Consider the following 7,962-nt stretch of genomic DNA (forward strand, 5'->3'; position numbering starts at 1 on the left):
CAAATTATTTTAGGACTTCTACTTCTGTTTGGTTTCCACTTCTATGTAATCTGAGTTTTATGGGACTATTATATAAGTAGATTTGAGACGTTTTCACAAGTGTGGATTGAAGAAGATTGTGTTTTTACGCAAGAAGCGAAGGAGATAAGGAAGAAGACCGATTTAGCACACCGTAACGAAGATGAAGCATATATTCTTGTGATTCTTGTTTCGTTGTAATGTTGGATGCTAGTTTTCTTGCTTTGAACTTATTTACTCTTGTGACGTACTCTGTTTTAATATAATTAGTTTAGTTATTATTTTCTTGTGTTTGTTTATCATGATTTCATATGAACCCATGATGACGATAAGTGCTATTATGGGCTAATCGTGATCATGGGGTTGCAACGGATTTATTGTGGAATTCTTTAGTTAATTGTTTAATACTTTAGTGTGTGATGATTGCATGATATCTAGTATTGGTTGTGCATATCCGTCGTATGTGCGTCGCGAACATATAAGATAGGGTGTTAATCTTTTATGAAGCGACGGTGGATCTTGAGATTTAGAACTTGCCATGCTAGCATAGGTTCATGTACGTTGTGCATGATTAGTGGGTAACTCTAACAGTTTTATTTGCCCTATGTAATCAAAAGGAATAACTTGTGCTTAAATCGTTGTGTTGTCAATTTCTGTAGACATATGGGAACTCAACATAATTGATGACTATTCAACTTCTATCTTAATTGTGGATGCTTGGTAGAATGGTATTAGTATAATGAAAGTTGGCTTTTATCAGTTTCGTGTTATTCGATTAATATCATCACTGTCACATGCTAAAGGTAATAACAATGGCTATAGAAGGAAGTAATAATGAAGTTGTGATCTCATGAGTATTTTATTATTGATAAATTGAAGTGTTAGTTAAGTGATTAATTAAGTAGTTAATTATAGTTAATATTTAATCAACAATTTTAAGTGTTATTGTCTTAACATTGAGAAGTAATCATACATTGGTGAGTGCGTTTAATTAGACAATAATTTAGTCTGAGTCTCTGAGGGAACGAACTAGAAAGTATTCTACATTACTTGCGAACGCGTATACTTGCGTGAATATTAGTGCGTGTTTTCGCCCTAACAGACGTCAAACGCCTTATAGATCAATTATGTTCAGACGCTCGATTCCATATGAAATAGAGTATTCGTTCACCAAAATCGGACACCAGACACAGATTTCAGCAAATCCGCTGCATCCGATTTAGAATCGTATCAAATATGATTCTTATAATAAGAACAAACACAAAACATGTATATATCAGTATATATACAGATTATATAATCATCATATGATACAACTCTCATGAATATCACATATTCAAAATATATATATACACACGCATATATAAACATAACAACATGTAAAACATACAAAATCGCATACATAACAGTCATGGAATATTGTATACATGTTATCATCATAAAACCAGTAAACACATAAATGAATTAAAAACTTTTCGCAAGTAGCTCTGATGCCATTGTTGGGTTTCGAGCACATAAACGTAACGGAAACAGTAATTAAAAATGTGAAAAATCAAAATTTTTGAAACCCACCACAGGATCCATGGGAAAAACAGATATTTAATTCGTAGATCAGATTATTTACCTTAAGAAGATTTACGATTATGGTTATCAAAAAGAGATCCTAGCTTTAAACGAACACCACGTATCCCGCCTTAATGATCTATGCCGTACTGGTATCCACACGAAAGCTGGTACGGAGGAGGCGTGTACTAGCACCAAGAACGGCCCTGTTTTCCCCTCTCTCACTCTCTCACCTTTACCTGCTAGGATTTTATGTTTTTATCTAATAAAAACGTATCCCTAATTTTAGCCTTAAGGATGTTCATATAGAGATGCCAAAAACAGTCCTAACCCTAATCCAAGTTAGAGTTTATTAAAATATGAAATTATATTTATTTAATAATTAAGTTTAACTCAATTACTAAATAACAACTAAATTTCGGATTTAATAATATAAAATTTTGAAATTCTTTTATCCCATTAATTAGGTCCAACTTAATTAATAATAAATAATTCAAATTTCCTTTTTAATTCAAATCCGAATTTGAATTGAATATTCCTCCATGCTTTTTCTGTGCGACCCTATAGGTTATTATTACGTTGGCAATAATTTAAATATCTCATATTTAAATTATATTAAATTATAAACAATGAGTGACATCTAGTAATACATCATTGCTATCCAAGTAATAATAATTAAATCGGTGATCGATTAAACCTTTCGTGAATAATGTACAATGTAATATAATCCCTTTAACCAAATATTATAGATTAAACTAGAGGCATGTAATGTGTCATCCTCATCATAGTTTACTTCCTTGATCAATGAGTAGACTATCATATCAAATCAAAATTTGAGCGTGGCCACGCATTTCATTGTCTAGCTCACACAAGAGGCTAATAATATCACTCCTAAAATAGGAGGGTTAAATCCCATTGAGATCATTCATATTTCTCATAAGATTTATAATATACCCAATGTCCACTTTTATCATTACCCGATCAAGGACAACTTTTAATGGAATCAATGTATATTAATTCTCGTATAGAAATATAATAACTTCAGGTCTAAGGACCATTACATCATTATCACTGTGAGAATTACTTATGACATAACAGACATATAGAATCTCACATTGGGTCTGTCCAGCACCATGTACATATACATCTGCCTGTGTTTTTTACTTTAGTATTATCATACCTATGATCAATGAGATGTGATCACCGGTCAACAAACACACCAATCTTAATGCATTATTATTGTCCCTTAATAATAATACTCGACTAGGGACCTTTAGGAATATTGATGATATTCTCATAATCTCATTTCTAATTCACGTACTTAGATTCATAGAATTGTATATCATATTCCAAGGACATTTATTAATCTAACATTTATATCGCAGTAAATTAAGAATTAATAAATTATAAAGGGAATAATCGATAGAACATAAACATTAATGATCCTAATGTCTTAAACTAAAACATCATAGTGTTGTCTCTAGGGCACAAACACTAACAGATTGTTCACCTGCCTCAAAACCTATGTCTACAGCTACAAAGTTGGATGAAGATAAAAAGGGAAAAAGTGTAGACATTTCAGGTTATAGAGGGATGATTGGATCTTTGTTGTATTTGACTGCTAGTAGACCAGACATTATGTTTGCAACATGTCTGTGTGCAAGATTTCAATCCAATCCAAACGAATCATATTTTATGGTCGTGAAGAGAATTTTCAGATACCTTGTTGAATATATTTGAGATGTCATGTCTAATATGTTTCATGGTTAGTTCTCAGATCTTAACTAACAGGAAATATCAGTTCTTACTGGAATCAGGACTTACTGGAAGTCAGAACTTAAGGATATCAGAACTTAGATTATCAGAAGATAATATCAGAAGATGGATATCAGAACTTAAGTACTGGAGGACTTACAGTTAAGAAAGGATACTGATTTACAGGAATCAAGATCGAGACTAATACAAGAAGAAGATATGCAAGGAAAGAGTTCGAGGACTAGAAGAATTATAAGATATCTGGTTGATATATTTTAAGAGACAGAATTATATTCCATATCAACTAGAAGTTATCTTGTAACTGTGTGTCTATATAAATACAGACATAGGTTTACTCTATAAGAGTTACGATCATCGAGAAGATCATATAATTGTATCCTAGAAGCTCTCATGATATTTGTTCATCACTGAGAGAGTACAGTTCCATTGTAACAGAGTTTGTTATATCGAATACATCTGTTTTCTGTTACTTGTGCTTTAAATCGATTTGATTGTATTCTACACTGTATTCAACCCCCTTCTAAAGTGTTGTGTGACCTAACAAGTGGTATCAGAGCCTATCTATTAACACACATACAGTAAAGATCCAAAACAATCATGTCTGAAGAAGCAGAAAATCCAACCAAGCCCGCTAAAACTGAAGAAACTCCATAGACTCAAACCCATAGTCGATATGAGACTATCAGGGTTCCCATGTTGAGACCGTCTGAATATCCCATATGGAAAGTGAAGATGGCTATGTTTCTGGAAGCTACAGATCCAGAATACCTTGACAGAATTAATGAAGGACCGCATAAGCCAACCAAGCTCTCTGTTATAATTGCAGATCAGCCATCAAAGACCATACCAAAGGAGAAAAGTGAATACACAGCTGAAGATATCTCATCTATTGCCAAGGATGCAAAGGTAAGGCATTTGCTGCATAGTGCCATTGATAATGTCATGTCAAATAGGATAATTCACTGCAAGACTGCAAAGGAGATATGGGATGCTTTGATGACAAGGTGTCAGGGAACTGATGCAATCAAGAAAAATAGGAGGACTATACTCATTCAAGAGTATGAGCACTTTGACTCAAAAAGTGATGAGTCATTAATTGACTTATATGACAGGTTTGTCAAACCCTTGAATGATCTGTCACTGGTGGATAAGGAATATGACATTGAAGGTTCAAATCTAAAATTCCTTTTAGCTCTTCCTGAAAGTTGGGATTTGAAAGCTACTATTATAAGAGATAACTATGCTCTTGATGAAACTACTCTTGATAAAATTTATGGAATGCTCAAGACTTATGAACTTGAGATGGATCAAAGAAGCAAGAGACATGGGAGAAAGTCAAGAACAGTTGCGCTTAACGTAGAGGAGAAATCCCCCAATGTAGCTGTCTTAAAGAAAGGAAAATGAAAAGCTCTCATCATAAAGTCTGATTCAGAATCATCAAGTTCTGATGATGATGATTCAGAAACTGAAAGTCTACCTGAAGTAGATGTTGATGAAGAGATGATGAAGCTGTGTGCTCTTATGGTGAAAGGTATCACAAAGATAGCATACAGGAAATTCAGAAGAGGAAAGAAGTTTTCCATGAAAGGTAAAAGTTCTGATAAGAAGGTCTTCAGAAAATTTGAAGGCAAATGAGGAAAATCTGACAGAGGAGATTACTCAAATGTCAAATGCTACAACTGTGGTGAGAAAAGCCATATATCTCCTGAATGCAAGAAAGGAAAGAGTGACAAAGGCAAGGCTCTTGTAACAAAGAAGAAAAGATGGACAGACTCCCTCAGATTTTGAAGATGAGGAAAACTATGTCTTGATGGCAAATGCTGATAGCAGTTCTGATGCTGCTGAGTTAAAGGTACCTCAAACAACTTATGCCTTTCATACTGATGATATTACTGAGTTGAGATTATATCTTAAAACCATGTTTATTAGCTATAGAGATCAAACTTTAACATGTGAAAGATTAACTTCTGAAAATCTTGCCTTTAAAAAGAGGAATGATTATTTAGAAAAAGAGTTAGTTATGTTCCATCAAACTCAGAAGGATAGAGATGATGCTTTCTATGTGAGAGATGAAGTGCTAAAAATGAATAAATCTCTAAAAACTGAGTTAAAAAAGGAGAGAGAGATTATCAAGACTTGGATTAACTCTGGCAGAGCAACTCAGGATACACTAAGTAATGGAAACTGGAAAGAGGGCTTAGGTTATAGAGATGAGAAAAGTGAAAAAAGAATTGAACAAGTTAAGCCAATTATTGTTAAACAGACTACTAAGCCAAAGGTAAATCCTGTTAAATTTGTAGCTAAAACTGTAAAGTCTGATTCTGAAAAGATGAAAGATATTGAGACAGAAGTGATAGCAGAGTCAACTTCTGACAAATTAGAACATGATAAACCAACTAAAGTTAACATAGGCTTAATGACAAAGAAGCAGCTTAAATATAAGCTGAAAGAGATTACTAGTGTAAACAAGGTAAAGGCAGCTAGGAAAAATAGGAATGGAAAGGAAGGTGTGAATAAAAGTAACAATTATATGCATGTTCCTAATGCTCCTAGAAAGAAATGCTATAACTGTGGAAACTCTAACCATCTGGCTTCTTTTTGCTGGAAGAATAAGAATATAAACTCCTTACCTTCTAAGTCAGGAGTTAAGAGTCAGTCTGTTAGGTTTAAGCCACAAAATCCTTGTTTTCATTGTGGTAGTATATGGCATTCCATTTATACTTGTAAGGAATATCATAGTTTGTACTATGATTATTATGAGATAAAACCTTCTTTGAAGAAAGTTACTTTAATTCCTTCTAGTGTAAAGTATGATGCAAAGTCTGATACTGTCAATACTGATAAGAAAAATGTTAGTATAAACTCTGATGTTAAATCCGCTGCAAATGTTAACAAACTTAAAAAGGCCAAAGGATCCAAGCAAGTATGGGTCCTTAAAACTAACATTTAATGGTCTTTGTGATTGCAGGGCAACAGGAAGAACATCCTAGTCCTGGACAGTGGATGTTTAGGACATAAGACTGGAAATAAAGCCCTGCTATCAGACTTTGTGGAGAAAGTTGGCCCAAGAGTTTCTTATGGAGATGGCAACATTGGGAAAACTCTGGGATATGGCAAGATCAATCTTGGGAATGTCATCATTGAAGCAGTAGCTCTAGTCTCAGGACTTAAACACAATCTGTTGAGTATAAGTCAAATCCGTTACAGAGGTTATCATGTGGATTTCTTTGAAGAACACTGTGAAGTTATAAGTATTTTAACAGGCAAAGTGGTTCTGAAAGGATACAGGTGTGGTAACATTTATGAAGCCAGACTTTCAACAAGTACTGATGGTTCTGCAATCTGTCTGTTGTGTAGAGCATCAATTGAAGAAAGCTGGAATTGGCACAAGAAACTCTCTCATTTAAATTTCACCAATATAAATGAGCTTGTAAAGAAAGATCTTGTGAGAGGACTGCCAAAAATAGTATTTGCTCCTGATGGCCTTTGTGATTCATGTCAGAAGGCAAAATAAAGAAAATCTTCCTTCAAGAGCAAAACCGAGTCATCAATTCTTGAGCCTTATCACCTACTGCATGTTGATATATTTGGTCTAGTCAATGTCATATCTATTGCAAAGAAGAAATATGATATGGTAATAGTGGATGAGTTCACAAGGTACACATGGGTGTACTTCTTGCACAAAAAGACTGAAACAACATCTACTCTAACTGATCATGTCAAACAGCTGGATAAGATGGTCAAAGATTCTGTTAAAATCATAAGAAGTGATAATAGCACTGAGTTCAAGAATTCAATCATGGAAGAGTTTTGCAAAGATCATGGAATCAAACAGGAATTTTCTGCACCTGGAACTCCACAGCAAAATGGAGTTGTAGAAAGAAAGAACAAAACTCTCATTGAAGCTGCATGAACAATGCTTGATGAAGCAAAGCTACCAACCTATTTTTTGGCTGAAGCTGTGCAGACTGCTTATTTTACACAAAATGCTACACTCATAAACAAGCATGGAAAAACACCATATGAAATGGTGAAGAAGAAGAAGCCAAATCTGAAATACTTTCATGTATTTGGTTGCAAGTGTTTTGTTCTTAAGACTCATCCTGAGCAGCTGTCAAAATTTGATCTAAAAGCTGATGAAGAAATTTTTGTTGGATATCCACGTTCTACAAAAGCCTTCAAAGTCTACAATTTAAGAACAAGAGTTATCATGGAATCTATGAATGTCTCTTTTGATGATAAGAAGATTGCTGGACTTGAAGATTTTGATGATCATGATCAACTGAGATTTGAGAATGAAGATTTAAATTCTGATCCTGAAAATTCTGATCAGTAAGTTCTGATGGATTAAGTTCTGATGTCATTGAAACTGTGGTAACAACTCCAAAGTAAAATGCACTGTCCAGGAGGAGCAAGCTGAAGATCCTACCACATATCAAGACTCTCGAGAAGCATCAGAACCTGTCACTGGCTCTTCAAGTTTTGATTCATCTAGTTCTGATGAGCCAAACTCTGATAATTCTGGAAGCTCTGACTCTTCAACTCCTAAAAAACAAATTCAAATTTTAAAGTCTCAGGGAGCATAACTACAGGGGGAGCATCAGA

The sequence above is a fragment of the Apium graveolens genome, chromosome 7 (assembly GCF_009905375.1).
Source record: "Apium graveolens cultivar Ventura chromosome 7, ASM990537v1, whole genome shotgun sequence".
NCBI lineage: Eukaryota > Viridiplantae > Streptophyta > Magnoliopsida > Apiales > Apiaceae > Apium > Apium graveolens.